The following is a 20,000-nucleotide window of genomic DNA, read 5'->3' as shown; positions in this document are numbered from 1 at the left end:
CCCCTCCCCAGAAAGTGGTAGATGACAAGGTCCATCTTCCACAAGTGGCAGGAAGCAGCAGCAGCAGTGTACTGACTGCTATGACGCACTGCACGCTGTTATATTCCTGATGCTTCATTACTTCTTAACAGCAAAATTACACTTGAGTATTGAGGTGGGTCAGCCACGAAGATACTCTTACACTTCACAGTGTACACTGAGTACTGAGGGGGGTCAGCCACGAAGATACTCTTACACTTCACAGTGTACACTGAGTACTGAGGGGGGTCAGCCACGAAGATACTCTTACACTTCACAGTGTACACTGAGTACTGAGGTGGGTCAGCCACGAAGATACTCTTACACTTCACAGTGTACACTGAGTACTGAGGGGGGTCAGCCACGAAGATACTCTTACACTTCACAGTGTACACTGAGTACTGAGGTGGGTCAGCCACGAAGATACTCTTACATTTCACAGTGTACACTGAGTACTGAGGTGGGTCAGCCACGAAGATACTCTTACACTTCACAGTGTACACTGAGTACTGAGGTGGGTCAGCCACGAAGATACTCTTACACTTCACAGTGTACACTGAGTACTGAGGGGGGTCAGCCACGAAGATACTCTTACACTTCACAGTGTACACTGAGTACTGAGGTGGGTCAGCCACGAAGATACTCTTACACTTCACAGTGTACACTGAGTACTAAGGTGGGTCAGCCACGAAGATACTCTTACACTTCACAGTGTACACTGAGTACTGAGGTGGGTCAGCCACGAAGATACTCTTACACTTCACAGTGTACACTGAGTACTGAGGTGGGTCAGCCACGAAGATACTCTTACACTTCAGTGTACACTGAGTACTGAGGTGGGTCAGCCACGAAGATACTCTTACACTTCACAGTGTACACTGAGTACTAAGGTGGGTCAGCCACGAAGATACTCTTACACTTCACAGTGTACACTGAGTACTGAGGTGGGTCAGCCACGAAGATACTCTTACACTTCACAGTGTACACTGAGTACTGAGGTGGGTCAGCCACGAAGATACTCTTACACTTCACAGTGTACACTGAGTACTGAGGTGGGTCAGCCACGAAGATACTCTTACACTTCACAGTGTACACTGAGTACTAAGGTGGGTCAGCCACGAAGTTACTCTTACACTTCACAGTGTACACTGAGTACTGAGGTGGGTCAGCCAGGAAGTTACTCTTACACTTCACAGTGTACACTGAGTACTGAGGTGGGTCAGCCAGGAAGTTACTCTTACACTTCACAGTGTACACTGAGTACTAAGGTGGGTCAGCCACGAAGTTACTCTTACACTTCACAGTGTACACTGAGTACTGAGGTGGGTCAGCCAGGAAGTTACTCTTACACTTCACAGTGTACACTGAGTACTGAGGTGGGTCAGCCAGGAAGTTACTCTTACACTTCACAGTGTACACTGAGTACTAAGGTGGGTCAGCCACGAAGATACTCTTACACTTCACAGTGTACACTGAGTACAAAGTTACTCTCACACCTCAGTGTTGCAGATATTGATGATGATAACTGCAACAGCTTCTGTCGCTGTGCAATCCCGGAAATTTATTCCATCAAACCCAACCTCCTCTACCTCAGTTCATGCGAAAGGAATAGTACAGAGTGTGGCATAGGTTTCTAATGCAGTTAAATATCACCACAGAAGATTTGAAACTATTTAGAATTGAGAGGAGTTATTTACAAATTATCGATGGAAACTAGTATGCCAATTACTTCAATAAAAATATCACACTGGCACCAACACATCCCAGAACCAGTGCGATCCTTTCACTCTGTAAGATGCACTAGCTTTGAAAGTTTGAAGCCAACCAGAACAGGCATTTTCTAGTCATGGTAAAGAGAGAAAGAAATATCTCGAAATACACCAGCATCAAATATGCAGCTACTCTTTAGTTGCATTCTCAAGTTACTGCCACTGAAGGTTTGAAGGTGTGATGAAACACTCAATAATTATTGCATGTAAAAAAGTGCTTCGATTTTCCCCACTGCAACAAAAATTGGCAAATTGGCACCTATACAGCCTAAAATATTAGCGGTATTATCTTATAGATCATTTATTTCGCGGAAACAATGATTGGCCTACGTCCTGTGTGAGTTCGTGAATGTTGTTCTGAGGTTTTATGATATCACTGGTGTCGCTGACGTTATATGGTGCTTGTATATTTCTGGCGATGTACTCGCCTAGTTGTGGTTGCAGGGGGTCGATTCACAGCTCCTGGCCTGTTTGTATGTGTGTGTGTGTGTGTGTGTGTGTGTGTGTGTGTGTAGGCACAGCATCAAAATAAAATCCAGAAGGATAGGAAACAGTCTAGGTAAGCAGCTAACCATCCAGCCAGTCGGCTAGCCAGCCAGCCATCATTACCTTGGAGGAGTGACCACATCCTCCGGGACAGCTCCACTAGCCTCCAAGGTCGATCCCATGAATTTATTCTATTCCACACCCCATAGCAACCACCTGTTAGCCATGCCCCTATAGCAGCCACCTATTAGCCACACTCTTATACCAAACCCTGTTAGCCACACCCCGAGAGTAACCACCTGTTAGCCACACCCCTATAGCAACCTCCTTTTAGCCACACTCTTATACCAGTCCCTACAAACCACGCTCTTATACCAGCACTTGTTATCCACACACTTATACCAATCCCTATTAACCACTCTTAAATCATACATTGTTAGTCACAGTCTTATGCCAAACTAAGACTCATGATACCCTCAACATTGACCAGTTTTTTTTTTTTTTGACAATACATCCAAGTTGAATTAACGTCAGAAATCTATTTTCCTAAATGGTTCGTCCGTTGGGAAGTGTGTGTGTGTGTTTATCTTGTACCCGCTTCTTAATTTTCGATTGAATGGGGTGAATTTGTTGGGCTGTATTTTGAGTTCACTTCCAGGGCACCGTGGCCCATCTCTGCTTGTGTGTTTAGTATGCATCCTTCCCCACTGGTTGTGGAACTTCCCTTGTCTTAGACACCTTTAACACCCCTGAGCTGCTACTAGTTATACATTGTGTTTACCTAAGTAAGGTGGTACGTTCCTCAAGGCTTATTTTTAGGTACTGTGTGTGTACTCATCTAGTTGTACTCACCTAGTTGTGGTTGCGGTGGTCGAGTCACAGCTCCTGGCCCCGCCTCTTCAACTGGCCGCTACCCAGTCACTCTTCCCGCTCCGTGAGCTTTATCATACCTTTTCTTAAAGATGTGTATGGAACCTGCCTCCACTACATTACTAACCAGGCTATTCCACTTCCTGACAACACTGTGACTGAAGAAATACTTCCTAACATCCCTGTGGTTCATCTGAGTCTTCAGCTTCCAACTGTGAGAGTGTTAGTGTGTGTGTATGTGTGTGCGTGTGTTCTTCCACCGTCTCCCTCTCACCCACTGCACTGCCACTTCACCTTCCTATACCTATGCCCTCATCCCCACCTCACATCCTTCATTCAGTGCTCCCACCAAGCCCATGCCTCGACCTCTCAGGCTTCACAAGGCTTAGTACTTTCCTCCAGTCGCCAACCCCACGCATTTCACTCCTACGTCTTAAATCATTACCTCCTTCCTAAGCCATCACTTCCCTAATCACCACCACCTCCATAAAACACCTCCTGCTAAGTCATCTCTTCCTCCTTAAGTTATCATCCCTTCAAGTTTGTACTAATAGTGAAATACTTGAGGATATCCTCCCAGCTGTGGCTCTCAAATTTTATCATTTGATGCAAGACCATCATGTGTGATGGAATATACCAGGGAAACATAACTAGCTGGTGTTACCACAATGCAGCTAACACGTAGAGTAGGGTAGCCGCACACTGCTAGTGTTCCTACTTTTAATGTAATCAATGAGGAATTCACTTCACGCTCCCTGCGCCCCCCCCCCACGGGCTTTACGCCCTCCATGCCCTACCACACACATTTCACGCCTCCTCCTTCCCACGGGCTTCACGCCCTCACGCACCCACCACACATACTTAACGCTCGACATCGTTAGAGAGTAAACAGCTCGTCTTCATGATTCTTTCGTGGTTACCACCTACACCACTGACCCCTCACTACTGACCAGCCCACCACTGACCCCTCACCGCTCACCACACCCCTCACCACTGACCAGCCCACCACTGTCCCTTCACCCCTCACCACTCACCATGCCCCCACCTTCTCCTCAATCTCCTCATCGTTCACTAGCATTTCTTCCCACACTGTAGATCTCTCGTAGAATAGAGTGGTCACAAACTATGCTTGTATATTGTAGAATTTTTTTGTGTCACTCTCCCCCCCCACCTCTCTCTCTCTCTCTCTCTCTCTCTCTCTCCCCTCTCCGTCTCTTTCTCTCTCCCCTCTCCGTCTCTCTCTGCTCACTACCTCCATGTGTACGTTCCATGGCTATCACCAACAGCCTGACAAATCATACGCCGGGCAGTGATAAGAGGATGGAGCATAGATCCTCCACCAAATACTTGCCCAGAATGCCACACGCACGCACCCTTCCCCCCATGCCCTTCCATACACACATATACATGGTTTTAGCAGACACCATAAATGCAAGTCTCTTCTCATAGTGCCAACTTCGTTATAGGTTAATTGACCCTAATGGACAAGAGGAGGCAGGATTGTGGCCTCTACATTGCCGTCTTTTTTTTGCGCTAACATTTACAGGATGAACAGGAGGTGCACATTAACCACTCTGGCGTTACAGCTACACAACTAAACTTTTGGTCAGGCGACAGTTTGAATGACAACACCAGGTAATTGTTTGGACTTGTTCTGGTGGATTCCTTGTTAGCACTCTTTTATGTTATTCTTACGTTTGTGAGACTGGCTGATAACATTCTGCTTGTGTGTCAGGACATAGGTTGGACGTGATGTTATTGTTCTGACTTAGGGTATGCTGGGCTGGGGTTGTTATTCTGCCTTAGCGAGTGCTGGGCTGGGGTTCCTATTGCTCTGATTTAGCCTGTTCTAGGTTGGGGATGCTATTGTTCTGACTTAGCCTGTGCTAGGTTGGAGTTGTTATTGTCCTGACTTAGCGTGTGTGCTGGGCTGGGTTGTTATTGTTCTGACTTACCCAGTGCTGGGCTGGGATTGTTCACCATAACTCCTCTCTCACCATGACTAACTTTCTAGATTCTTTTATGTATTCGTGTATCTTCCCTCCTCTTTTTTGTCTAATAACTAAGAACTGCTGTTGAATTCTACTAAGCTCGTGATAAGATTTTCTCCGGTCTGAATCCGTGTCTTTGCATGTGTCTTAGTCTCTTTATTTACTCGTCACCTTGTAAGTTTGCTAGGGATGAATTAGACACATTTACAACAATTGGGTGTCTTTATTGTGGCTTCATCGGTCCAATACAAAGAATGTTGAAAATCACCATTCTTGTGTGTATTGGACTGTAGAAGCAACTGTGGTGAAATGTTTCCACAATAAGGGCACATGTGTCTAATTTGTCAACGTGTTGGTTTTCTGAACCATTTATATACGTCTGCTAGGGATGATGTGTAGGTTAGGGCTGCATATTAGTCTCTTCTCTTCAGTACTGGGATTACAGTCACCGTTGTCCAAGATGTTTGGTAGTTGTATTCTAATAATCGTCTTGTGGTAGAAAGGCTTGGTCATGTGCTGTGCTCTGGGCTGCAGTGTCTTCCTTCGGTACCCAGTTACAGGAGGGCCTCGCTTGTACAGCAGGTTAGGTTCCGGGCTACTGCTGTAAACCGAAAATAGCTGTAAAATGAATCATTTTTTTTCACTTGCAAACGCATATAAAAGCCTGATATCATGTTCACATTAACATATATTAAGTGAGCACTATAGCTACGCCTAAAAAAATGCATGTGCAGTTCACACATATGTGGTGAATATATTTATTGTAGGAAGTCTGAATAAATTAAGAATGGGTATAAATGAAAACCGCTGTATTAGCGAAACGCTGTAAAGTGAAGTGCTGTAAAGCGGGGCCTGCCTGTATATCTTGTCTGGTCTCTGCTCTACTAAGAACAGACGGAGGCTCGAACCTCCACTACTACTACTTCTCAGTGACTCACAAGGGTTTAGTGCTTCATAAAATATAACGTCTTTTGTTTTCTCCAGCACTGCCGAACACCTCTTAGTTGGATGCTTTTATTAGATTTAAATCTTATCGACTACACTAGTGCTGTTAAGGTTGCAAGACTTTTTCAAGCTTTTTATAGTGTTTAAGAAGATGCAAGCTTCAAGTTCAAGCGTACTTCTTTTTTTAACATCAGTTTTAAAGGCTAAGAGCTGTTATCTTACCTCAGCTCATTTACAGCTAAGAGCTATTATTTTACCTCAGCTCATTTACAGCTAAGAGCTATTATTTTACCTCAGCTCATTTACAGCTAAGAGCTGTTATCCTGCGTCAGCTCATTTCAAATCCCTATCTAAGGTATACTACCACCCCCAGGATGCCACCCACAACAGTCGACTAACACCCAGGTACCTACTTACTGCTAGGTGAACAGGGGCAGTAAGTGAGCTGAGTGCTCTGCCATCCGAGCAGCTGGACTGGTGCTGCGTCTTCAAGCGTTGTAGTGTGGAAGGGCGAATGTTGGTGCGTGTGGGTGGGTGGGAAGTAAGGGTGATTGTGGGGGGGGGGGTGTAATAGGGGAGACAGGAAGGGTGGGGGAAAGTGGCGACCAGCGGGAAAGAAGGATGTACCTGCCGGGGTGGTTGTGATGGTGGTGATTATAGTTGCAGTCATGGTTGTGGTTGTGTGATGGGGGGGGGGTGACAGGAGGCCGTGATGAATATTTAAAAAAAATGCGCTAAACGAGTGTGGGTTATAGAGCGAGGGCGTGGTGAAGCTCTCTACGGCTGCAGGAGAGTGACGCACCTGAGGGCGCCGGCCTCGCCACCATCACCAAGAAAGATAAGGGTGATGAAACTAGATAAGAAGAAAGGGTTGAAGAAACGAGGTGTAGAAGAGAGGGTTGAAGAAACGAGGTGTAGAAGAGAGGGTTGAAGAAACGAGGTGTAGAAGAGAGAGTTGAAGAAACGAGGTGCAGAAGAGAGGGTTGAAGAAACGAGGTGCAGAAGAGAAGGTTGAAGAAACGAGGTGTAGAAGAGAGGGTTGAAGAAACGAGGTGTAGAAGAGAGGGTTGAAGAAACGAGGTGCAGAAGAGAGGGTTAAAGAAACGAGGTGCAGAAGAGAGGGTTGAAGAAACGAGGTGTAGAAGAGAGGGTTGAAGAAACGAGGTGTAGAAGAGAGGGTTGAAGAAACGAGGTGCAGAAGAGAGGGTTGAAGAAACGAGGTGCAGAAGAGAGGGTTGAAGAAACGAGGTGTAGAAGAGAGGGTTGAAGAAACGAGGTGCAGAAGAGAGGGTTGAAGAAACGAGGTGTAGAAGAGAGGGTTGAAGAAACGAGGTGTAGAAGAGAGGGTTGAAGAAACGAGGTGCAGAAGAGAGGGTTGAAGAAACGAGGTGTAGAAGAGAGGGTTGAAGAAACGAGGTGCAGAAGAGAGGGTTGAAGAAACGAGGTGTAGAAGAGAGGGTTGAAGAAACGAGGTGCAGAAGAGAGGGTTGAAGAAACGAGGTGTAGAAGAGAGGGTTGAAGAAACGAGGTGTAGAAGAGAGGGTTGAAGAAACGAGGTGCAGAAGAGAGGGTTGAAGAAACGAGGTGCAGAAGAGAGGGTTGAAGAAACGAGGTGCAGAAGAGAGGGTTGAAGAAACGAGGTGCAGAAGAGAGGGTTGAAGAAACGAGGTGCAGAAGAGAGGGTTGAAGAAACAATAGAGAAGAGGCAAAGTTTTGAACAGGAAACAAATTCAGAAGAGCAAACAGTGGGATGTAGACACAATAAAACAGAAAATAGAGGAAGAGAGAAGAAAGAGAAGGATGGTTGTCAGGGACAACCATCCTCCTCTTAGGAAAGGAACCTTATGCCGACGTTTCGGTCCCTCCTGGACCATTGTCAAGTGACCGAAACCTAAAGTTTGCTAAATAATATTTACCTGGATGGAAAACAAATAAAAAATGAACTCGGGTTAATACATATATTATTATTGTAAAATTTCTCTTCAGTAGTGTGATGATCCACTGAACTGTTTGGCGAGGCGACACTGAGACACGTGCGAGGCGACACTGAGACACGTGCGAGGCGACACTGAGACACATGTGCAACACTTGGGTATCTTTATTGCAGAGAGTAATCTTGGAGACGGTGGAAAATTTGAAGAAACAGTTTGAGGTGATCAGTCCCTCAGCTGTGCCAGGAAGTGTTTAGTCCAGCAGTCGTACAACCACTGAGACACATGCAGTCGTACAACCACTGAGACACATGCAGTCATACAACCACTGAGACACATGCAGTCGTACAACCACTGAGACACATGCAGTCATACAACCGCTGAGACACATGCAGTCATACAACCGCTGAGACACATGCAGTCGTACAACCGCTGAGACACATGCAGTCATACAACCACTGAGACACATGCAGTCATACAACCTCTGAGACTCATGCAGTCATACAACCACTGAGACACATGCAGTCACAACCACTGAGACAAGTCGTACAACCGCTGAGACACATGCAGTCATACAACCACTGAGACACATGCAGTCATACAACCACTGAGACACATGCAGTCATACAACCACTGAGACACATGCAGTCATACAACCACTGAGACACATGCAGTCATACAACCACTGAGACACATGCAGTCATACAACCACTGAGACACATGCAGTCATACAACCACTGAGACACATGCAGTCGTACAACCACTGAGACACATGCAGTCGTACAACCACTGAGACACATGCAGTCGTACAACCACTGAGACACATGCAGTCGTACAACCACTGAGACACATGCAGTCGTACAACCGCTGAGCCACATGCAGTTATACAACCACTGAGACACATGCAGTTATACAACCACTGAGACACATGCAATCATACAACCACTGAGACACATGCAGTCGTACAACCACTGAGACACATGCAGTCGTACAACCGCTGAGACACATGCAATCATACAACCACTGACACACATGCAGTCATACCACTGAGACACATGCAATCATACAACCACTGAGACACATGCAGTCATACAACCACTGAGACACATGCAGTCGTACAACCACAGACATGCAGTCGTACAACCACTGAGACACATGCAGTCATACAACCACCGCTGAGACATGCAGTCGTACAACCATTGAGACACATGCAATCGTACTACCACTGAGACACATGCAGTCGTACAACCACTGAGACACATGCAATCATACAACCGCTGAGACACATGCAGTCGTACAACCACTGAGACACATGCAGTCATACAACCACTGAGACACATGCAGTCATACAACCACTGAGACATGCAGTCGTACAACCACTGAGACACATGCAGTCGTACAACCACTGAGACACATGCAGTCGTACCACTGAGACACATGCAGTAATACAACCGCTGAGACACATGCAGTCATACAACCGATGAGACACATGCAATCGTACAACCGCTGAGACACATGCAGTCATACAACCACTGAGACACATGCAGTCATACAACCACTGAGACACATGCAATCATACAACCGCTGAGACACATGCAGTCATACAACCACTGAGACACATGCAATCATACAACCGCTGAGACACATGCAATCATACAACCGTTGAGACACATGCAGTCATACAACCACTGAGACACATGCAATCATACAACCACTGAGACACATGCAGTCGTACAACCACTGAGACACATGCAGTCATACAACCACTGAGACACATGCAGTCATACAACCGCTGAGACACATGCAATCATACAACCACTGAGACACATGCAGTCGTACAACCACTGAGACACATGCAGTCGTACAACCACTGAGACACATGCAGTCGTACAACCACTGAGACACATGCAATCATACAACCACTGAGACACATGCAGTCATACAACCACTGAGACACATGCAGTCATACAACCGCTGAGACACATGGTCATACAACCACTGAGACACATGGTCATACAACCACTGAGACACATGCAATCATACAACCACTGAGACACATGCAGTCATACAACCACTGAGACACATGCATTCATACAACCACTGAGACACATGCAGTCGTACAACCACTGAGACACATGCAATCATACAACCACTGAGACACATGCAGTCATACAACCACTGAGACACATGCAGTCATACAACCACTGAGACACATGCAGTCATACAACCACTGAGACACATGCAGTCATACAACCACTGAGACACATGCAATCATACAACCACTGAGACACATGCAGTCATACAACCACTGAGACACATGCTGTCGTACATCCACTCAGACACATGCAATCGTACAACCACTGAGACACAAGCAGTCGTACAACCACTGAGACACATGCAATCATACAACCACTGAGACACATGCAGTCATACAACCACTGAGACACATCCAGTCATACAACCGCTGAGACATGCAGTCGTACAACCACTGAGACATGCAATCGTACAACCAATGAGACACATGCAGTCGTACAACCACTGAGACACATGCGATCATACAACCGCTGAGACACATGCAGTCATACAACCACTGAGACATGCAGTCATACAACCACTGAGACACATGCAGTCGTACAACCACTGAGACACATGCAGTCGTACAACCACTGAGACACATGCAATCATACAACCACTGAGACACATGCAGTCATACAACCACTGAGACACATGCAGTCGTACAACCACTGAGACACATGCAATCGTACAACCACTGAGACACATGCAGTCGTACAACCACTGAGACACATGCAATCGTACAACCACCGAGACACATGGAGTCGTACTACCACTGAGACACATGCAGTCGTACAACCACTGAGACACATGCAATCATACAACCGCTGAGACACATGCAGTGGTACAACCACTGAGACTTATGCAGTCGTACAACCACTGAGACACATGTAGTCGTACAACCACTGAGACACATGCAGTCATACAACCACTGAGGCACATGCAGTCATACAACCACTGAGGCACATGCAATCGTACAACCACTGAGACACATGTAGTCGTACAACCACTGAGACACATGCAGTCATACAACCACTGAGGCACATGCAGTCATACAACCACTGAGACACATGTAGTCGTACAACCACTGAGACACATGCAGTCGTACAACCACTGAGACACATGCAGTCATACAACCACTGAGGCACATGCAATCGTACAACCACTGAGACACATGCAGTCGTACAACCACTGAGACACATGCAATCCCGGTGGATGATCCAGCATAGGAAACGGGCCACTGTAGTACTTTACGTTTGAGAAAGACTGAGTACCTTGCTAGAGCCTCTGACTAGGCTGTCAACAGGTGAATGAAGGCTGCCTTCTCTTTAAATTACTGTTGATGACCAGCGAACTACTGATCCAGCCACCTCCGCCAGAAGACAGATTTCGTAGCTTTCGTGACGCTGAATACGTCCAGGATAATACCTTTACACGTACACCAGGCCATTACATGGAGAAAATACCCGTTCCCCTCCAGCTCCCTCTTCATGGGTGACCAGGCCACGAACACAGGACTGTGTGAACAGGGGAAAAAAAAAACAGGAGGTTAAGTAAAGTTGAAGGCCAAGGTATCAGGCAATATTTAAATTAAATACCAAAGACTACTTGGAGCTTTCAACAAATAATAAAAGAATATTCCACAAATAAAGAGCTGTTTAATGCTTACGTGTACTGACTGTCAGGTGTACATGGAAAAACAGATACCAGAGGTGTAGATAAATGGCTCAGAGAACCGACAAGTTGGGTAAATTAGACACACGTGTCATAATTGGGTATCTTTATTGTGGAAACTTTTCCACAATAAAGATACCCAAGTATTGCACATATGTCAATTTACCAGATACTAAAGGACTTTGAAGTCCACACTGAGGCTACCTGGTGAGAACTGTTCTCTCAGGATTAAGGACTATCGTATAGGTTAATTGATCAAAAGGCACTGCCACCGAAAAAAATATGAATATAAAGGAAGGGGGATTACTAAGAATAGAAAGAGAATAAAATACGTGAGGCAACGAAACACATGAAGAGTAAAGAATCTATCCAATAGATGGCGCCCCACACGGCTTCTTTCTGGGACACGGTTCATGGAGATGTACACAGTCTACCCTTGTACTTGACAGTGTATGAAGAGGAGTCACAAAGAGGGGATGCAAGGAGGATGTGGAAGAGAAAGGAAGATTTAAGAGAGGGAGGAGGACGATGTAGAGGGGAAGGAGGAGAAGATGCTGGAGGAAGAGTGGAGGGAGGAGAAAGGATTAGTGGGGAGGAGAAGACGTTGAAGGAAGAACAAGGGGGAGAAAGAGCACAAGGAGGGGAGAAAGGACTAGCAGGGAGGAGAAGAGGTAGAAAGAAGAACAAGGGAAAGAGAAAGAACAAGGAGGAGGAGGAAGGTGGCTGACAAGGAGGGTGGCCACCATCTGCTTGTCACGCTGCCTGAGGTTGTTGCTCCCTAAGAAAAAAAAAAGGCGATTGTCCCTTCGCTTGACTGCTTGACTCTCACGGTGTGCCCCTCCCTGGCTTGTTGTGCCCCTCCCTGGCATGTTGTACCCCTCCCTGGCATGTTGTACCCCTCCCTGGCTTGTTGTGCCCCTCCCTGGCTTGTTGCACCCCCCTCCCTGGCTTGTTGTGCCCCTTCCTGGCTTGTTGCACTCCCTCCCTGGCTTGTTGTACCCCTCCCTGGCTTGTTGCACCCCCTCTCTACCTTGTTGTGCCCCTCCCTGGTTTGTCGTGCCTCTCCCTGATTTCTTGTGCCCCTCCATAGCTTCTTGTGCCCCTCGGCTTCTTGTACCTCTTACTGGCTTGCTGCAGCAGAGGCTGGTGCCGGACTTGATAAACAAAAAAGCTACTGTAAGCAAAAAGGTTTAACAAAGTGGGCTTTACGACGGTAGAAGAACGAAGAACAGGAGGGAACACGACCACCATTTACAAAATACTTCTGGGGATAAACTTTAGTCAAAAAACAGATCTTTTAAACATGTCTTGTTGAAGAACGAGGAAACACAGGAGGAACAGGAAATATTTTACGGCAGTTATGGTGAAGTGGAATAGTCTTGTGAACGACTTGGCGGAGAACGAAACGATTCCCAGCTTTAAAGCAATCAGTACGACAGAATCAGACGAAGTCGGCTCAGGGAAAGTTAGGAAAGAGATGAGCCCAAGAGCAGCAGCTCAAAGTACCCGCAAACTGGTAACTCTCACGGTCTCCTAAGAGCTTCGTGACGTGTTATTACTGGTGTGTGTGTATGTGTGTGTGTATGTACTCAGTTGTGTTTGGTTCGGTTCACAGCTCCTGGCCTCGCCTTTCAAAAACTCTTATCAACCAGCTTTGCTAATATCTATCCTCCAGAGCACACTCGTAAATACTCTTGATAATGTATGTGGTGTTCGCTTCCTCCAGATTTTCATCTGATGCATTTCACTTAGCACATCTGACGCTGAAGACACGTTTAGTAAAGTTACTGCAGCTTATCAGTGTCTTACCTATCATCAGTGACCCCTGGCTCCTGCTCACAACTTGTCCCCATCACCCTCTATTCTTGACTATTTTGTATGTCATGATTATGTTTTCCCTTCCCCCCTCTCTCCCTTCTCTTCTAGGGTTGTATGTGATATAGGAAAAAAAATAATTATTAGAAAATAAACTTAATATTTCGGTTCTCTTTTTAGTCCCTCTTCTATAAAACATGAGAAAGTAAGTGTCTGCTGTGACATGTTGATGTCACCTTATTATCATCTGTCAGGGAAGTGCCTCAGAGTCAAGTTGAAGTCTTTAACCTACGGATACAACCTGTCCTTCACCTCAGTCAGATTCACACCATCTCTGAGTCTCTGCATGAGTGAGTTTTCAGTAAGAAATTCGTATTTGTTGTTCCGGGTTAGACTCCGCAGGTTTGCATTACTTACGTTAATATATACTAATCTATATTTCCCTATAATTATTCGACGATAACGAAATTGAAAACGACGGGAGACTTACGTCTGGCAGCACGAGGCACGTAATACAATCTAGTTCGTACATTTTCACACGCACGGTGATAAATGTAGAAGACTCGTTGCTGGAGTCTGGTTTTTATTTCTTTTTAATTCACTGATAACACGAGGTCTCACCCGGTCGGCTTCAAACTTTTAACGCAGGTATAAAATAACTAAGTCTTAATTCTAGGAACATTTGGCATGTGAGATACTGTACTTTTGTACCGCTGTATAGCCCTTGTGGTTTAGCGCTTCTTTTTTATTGTAATAATAATGTACTTTTGTACACTCCTGTGCGCAGTACTGTACTCTTTCCTTGGTACATATTTACCAGTTTTTTACCGTTGTTTTGTTTGTTAAGTAACAAGAGGTATGTCAAGAACAGAGAGGGAAAGGGCTGTTTAGGAGTAAACAGAAAAAAGGGTGAAGGTGAAACATCGTATTATTAAAGATCTTTTGATGTCCTTTTAACCACCTGTCAACTGGTCCATACTTCAACTGCCAGTTATAGCAGTAGCTGCTACGTGTGACAGTTTATCTTCATCGTAAAAGCGAGTTTTTTTTTTCCGGTTGTTGCTTGCAAGCTGACGACGTCACTGACCTTCAGACTGCGACGTCAATTGCTAATCAGTTAATGAGCTGTCACTAGCTGCGCACTGTTAATGAGCCATCTCTCACAAGACACAGAACGTGTTGTTACATTTAGATGATAAGTCCTTGCTGGGGAATGGTGAGTGGCTGGTGGAGTCTCCTTACTCAACCTACCTTCAATGGGATTGCCTGGAGGCCCATACAGGGCTCTTGACCCAACAATTTGACAGAGAGGAGCATTATTGGTGTCGTTAAGTTTAACACTTCTTTTGCGTTCTTCTTCATAGTAGTCAGTGAGTGGAAAAGTCTGCCTAGTAAGGTCATTGAGGCTAAAACCTTGGGTAGCTTCAAATTTAGGTTAGGTAAATACATAAATGAGAGGGGTTGTTTTGAGGGGAACTTGCATATAAGTTAACAGGGTTATCAAGGTAGTATTGAAAATGAGTTGGGGTTGAGAAGGACTTTCCTAGTATGGGCCAGTAGGCCTGCTGAAGTGTTCTCCCTTTATGTTCTTGAATCAGCCTTTTTTAATCACTTGTGTTCTCACAGCTTCAATGTTTTATCTGTGATCACAGCACTTTTCAACGCAAGAGAACAGATCTGGAAATTTTACAGAGACTGTGTACTACACGTACAGAATAAGTAAAACATTTGAACCATTGAACGCCTCAAAACACTTGAACTGTTATCTCTGGGAAATAAAAGAGATACATGAAGATACTTGAAGGAATGGTTCCTAGCCTGCACTCTGATATATCAACTTCAGTGAAAAATACGGAAAAAAGTATGGAAGTGAAGTGCAGGGAGGTCATGGTATAATTAATGAACACAGTATCAATATCTGTGGTCCAAGACTCTTCAGCCCCCCGACGTTAGTTCACCTTAATGAGGTGGTAACGTTTAAGTGGTTAGTGTTTATTGGTAGGGGGCCCCTCTTCACCAGTAAGATGTTTGATGGTTCACCCAGTAAGATGTTTGATGCTTCACCAGTAAAATGCTTGAGGCTTCACCAGTAAGATGTTTGATGCTTCACCAGTAAGATGCTTGATGCTTCACCAGTAAGATGCTTGATGCTTCACCAGTAAGATGCTTGATGCTTCACCAGTAAGATGCTTGATGCTTCACCAGTAAGATGCTTGATGCTTCACCAGTAAGATGCTTGATGCTTCACCAGCATATTTGAGTGGGGATATTTCCCCATTCGTAAATAACTGCTGACACTTTCGGAAAACAACATGGAAAGAATTACAGTAAAATAGTCCAGAATGGAAAAAAATACTTTGTATAGTTTCATTCGCTGTGATTATGATTTATGATCTGCGAGAGTGAGTTGTTGACAATTGTTGCAAGTTGATAATGATGGCGTAAATTGTGTAATATTAGACACAGACTGTTTGATGTGATCAGCCAGGATGTAACAGTTACGTATGTACAGCTTAATGAAGCATTAACCAGCTTACTGATGAAGCATTAACCAGCTTACTGGTGAAGCATTAACCAGTTTACAGGTGAAGCATTAACCAGCTTACTGGTGAAGCTTCAAGCATCTTACTGGTGAAGCATCAAGCATCTTACTGGTGAAGCATCAAGCATCTTACTGGTGAAGAGGGACTATATCCGGCTATTTTTATGCGTCATAATGAGAACACTGGCAGCGGGAAATTAAGTCCGGGGAAGATGAGTGTAACTTATCATCGAAACACGGGTGTTATCATAATGATACATGGGTGATACCATGACAGTAATACGTGGGCGCTACCATAATGGTACGTGAGTGATACCATGACAGTAATACGTGGGCTCTACCATAATGGTACGTGGGTGATACCATGACAGTAATACGTGGGCGCTACCATAATGATACGTGGGTGATACCATGACAGTAATACGTGGGTGCTACCATAATGGTACGTGGGTGATACATGACAGTAATACGTGGGTGCTACCATAATGATACATGGGGCTACCATGACAACAATACGTGGGTGCTACCGTGTCAGCAATACTTGGGTGCTACCATAACAACAGTACATGGGTACTACTAAGACAGTGATACATGGGTGCTGCCATGACAACAATACGTGGGTGCTAACATGACAATGATATATGGGTACTACCATACAAGCAGTCTTACTGGCTACATAAAGTACTTCCATGAGTGGTGTTCTCCTCATTTTTGTGTGGCTTGGTGACTGGTTTCGTTTATTGTAAGCCTGGTGCTTCACTGCTACACCTGTTGCACTACCTCTACACCTGGTGTACCACGATTGCTACACCTGGTGCACAACTGATACACCTGATGCACCATTGCTACACATGGTGCACCATTGCTACACATGGTGCACCACTGCTACACATGGTGCACCACTGCTACACATGGTGCACCACTGCTACACCTGGTGCACCACTGCTACACCTGGTGCACCACTGCTACACCTGGTGCACCACTGCTACACCTGGTGCACCACCACCGCTACACCTGGTGCACCACCACTGCTACACCTGGTGCGCCACCACTGCTGCACCTGGTGCACCACTGCTACACCTGGTGCACCACCACTGCTGCACCTGGTGCACCACTGCTACACCTGGTGCACCACCACTGCTGCACCTGATGCACCACTGCTACACCTGGTGCACCACCACTCCTGCTACTGGTGCACTACCACTACTACGCCCGGTGCACCACCACTGCTACGCCCGGTGCACCACCACTGCTACACCTGGTGCACCACCACTGCTACACCTGGTGCACCACCACTGCTACACCTGGTGCACCACCACCACTGCTGCTACCACCACTGATACACCCTGTGCACCACTGCTACACCTGGTGCACCACCACTGATGGTTTAGAAAGACACGTAAGCAAACACTATAACATATTTATTAGAAAACGTTTCGGTCCTGGGACCTTGATCAAGGTCCCAGGACCGAAACGTTTTCTAATAAATATGTTATAGTGTTTGCTTATGTGTCTTTCTAAACCAACTTGTCGGTATTTATTACCAAGGTTTATACCACCACCACTGATACACCTGGTGCACCACTGCTACACCTGGTGCACCACTGCTACACCTGGTGCACCACCGCTACACCTGGTGCACCACCACTCCTCCCACTGGTGCACCACTACAGCTACACCCGGTACACCACCACTGCTACTCCTGGTGCACCACCACTACTACGCCCGGTGCACCACCACTGCTACACCTGGTGGTGCACCACCACTGCTACACCAGTGCACCACCTCTGCTACACCTGGTGCACCACCACTGCTACATTGGCGCACCACTGCTACACCTGGTGCACCACCACTGCTACGCCTGGTGCACCACCACTGCTACGCCTGGTGCACCACCACTGCTACGCCTGGTGCACCACCACTGCTACACCTGGTGCACCACTGCTACACCTAATGCATCACTGCTACCACCTGGTGCATCACTACTACCAGTGCACCACCACTGCTGCTACTGGTGCACCACCACTGCTACACCGGGTGCACCACCACTGCTACTCCTGGTGCACCACCACTGCTACGCCCAGTGCACCACCACTGCTACGCCCGGTGCACCACCACTGCTGCTACTTATGCACTACCACTGCTACACCTGGTGCACCACCACTGCTACACCTGGTGCACCACCACTGCTACACCTGGTGCACCACCACTGCTACATCTGGCGCACCACTGCTACACCTGGTGCACCACCACTGCTACGCCCGGTGCACTATCACTGCTACGCCCGGTGCACCACCACTGCTACGCCTGGTGCACTATCATTGCTACACCCGGTGCACCACCACTGCTACGCCCGGTGCACCACCACTGCTACGCCCGGTGCACCACCGCTGCTACACCTGGTGCACCACCACTGCTACTCGTGGTGCACCACCACTGCTACTCGTGGTGCACCACCACTGCTACGCCTGGTGCACTATCACTGCTACACCCGGTGCACCACCACTGCTACGCCCGGTGCACCACCACTGCTACGCCCGGTGCACCACCGCTGCTACACCTGGTGCACCGCCTCTCCCGAGGCTCGCCTCTCTCACTAAAATAATAACATAATACTGTGGTGGGAACAAATTACAAGACTGCAAATTGGAAATTTAAACTAGACAATGTTTTCGTCCGTTCTGCAACATTAAAGTCGCTATAATGGTCCTGGACGAACCGAACGATCGTTTAGTTTTTAATTTCAGTTTGTGAGTACGTTGTGAGCGACTCTTGTAATACTTCCAGAGACAAAATCGCATACATTCAACCCAAAAGATTGTGATCTGAAATTAGCATATACTGCCAGCATTTCAGCGTTGTCCAGAGGTTAGGTTAGGTTAGGTAAGGTTTGTAAGTAAACAGGACAAGTGTTTCCTGACGCTATGTTATGACCCGCAACTGGAGCTTTTGGTCATTTGACCGGGGCTTTCCGTTGGGTTACCGGTCCCCCCGTTGAAAATTATGGTTATGATTATAGCTGTTAGATTCGACGAAATAATAGAAGGGCAAGATCACCTTGGTTAATTACCAGTGTTGTCAGTTGTGAAGTTAACCACAGACTGACCTTGGGACGGGCTGGCCCTCGTGGTGTTAGTACACAGGTGAGTGGAGAGTCTTCTCTCCCTGCCGTCAAGACCACAGGTAAACATGCCTTCACTATAAACACAAGGTAAGTTGTAATGAACGACTGTTATTGAATAAACAGAAGAATGGACGCGGATTCGAACCGTTTTCCTTACGAGTAGCACACTCATCGCTGTACCATTCAACCATGAGGGTTGTAATAGAATGATTTTACAAGCAGCACTTAAGTGACGTGGTTGTATCAGCCGACACCAACTGTGAACCTCCTGTCTCATCTCAACACACCACACAGCTTTCATGGTACATCTATTTTCATACGCCTAAAATCCATTCGAATTCGAACCTTGGTCCGGTTCGAATCCCTGTCTGGTTTTCTGTTGATTTATAGACAGTCGCTCATCACGTCTTATTTTGGGTTCATAGACCATAAAACTTCGAATAATATGGTAGTAAATGTACCATAAAACCTGTGTGGTTGTGAGACGAGATAGTTAGTCTCGACTGAGAGAACCAATTCACCGAAATACTGGTTGTAAAATCATCCTATTAGAACCTTCGTGGCAGACTGGTATAGTGCTGGGTCTCTTATATGCAAGGACCACAGTTCAAGCCCCCGTTTATCCTTCAGTTTATTTATTGATAGTCATTCATTACGACTTTTCTTGGGTTTATAGTGAAGGCATATTTGTCAGTGGTCGTGACGGTGTAGAGAGAAGCGTCTACACTCAACTGGATCCTACCACCACCAGGGCAAGTATGA

The 20,000-nt window shown here is 46.2% G+C and overlaps 1 protein-coding gene and 1 long non-coding RNA gene across 2 annotated transcripts in view; one reads left to right on the top strand and one right to left on the bottom strand.

Annotated features, from left to right (window-relative positions):
- The window catches only part of EcR (Ecdysone receptor), a 502,071-nt gene that overhangs the window by 160,995 nt on the left and 321,076 nt on the right, over positions 1-20,000 (top strand). The window lies entirely within an intron of this gene.
- LOC128690015 (uncharacterized) lies at positions 5,217-11,892 on the bottom strand. The gene is made up of 3 exons (XR_008407247.2): positions 11,753-11,892; positions 11,358-11,600; positions 5,217-5,735 (listed from the first exon to the last, which is right to left on the bottom strand). It is a non-coding gene; the product is annotated as an uncharacterized lncRNA (long non-coding RNA).

This window comes from Cherax quadricarinatus, chromosome 25 (assembly GCF_038502225.1).
Source record: "Cherax quadricarinatus isolate ZL_2023a chromosome 25, ASM3850222v1, whole genome shotgun sequence".
NCBI classification, from domain to species: domain Eukaryota; kingdom Metazoa; phylum Arthropoda; class Malacostraca; order Decapoda; family Parastacidae; genus Cherax; species Cherax quadricarinatus.
The sequence above is the reverse complement of the archived record's forward strand: the minus strand, read 5'-3'. Positions and strand labels throughout refer to the sequence as shown.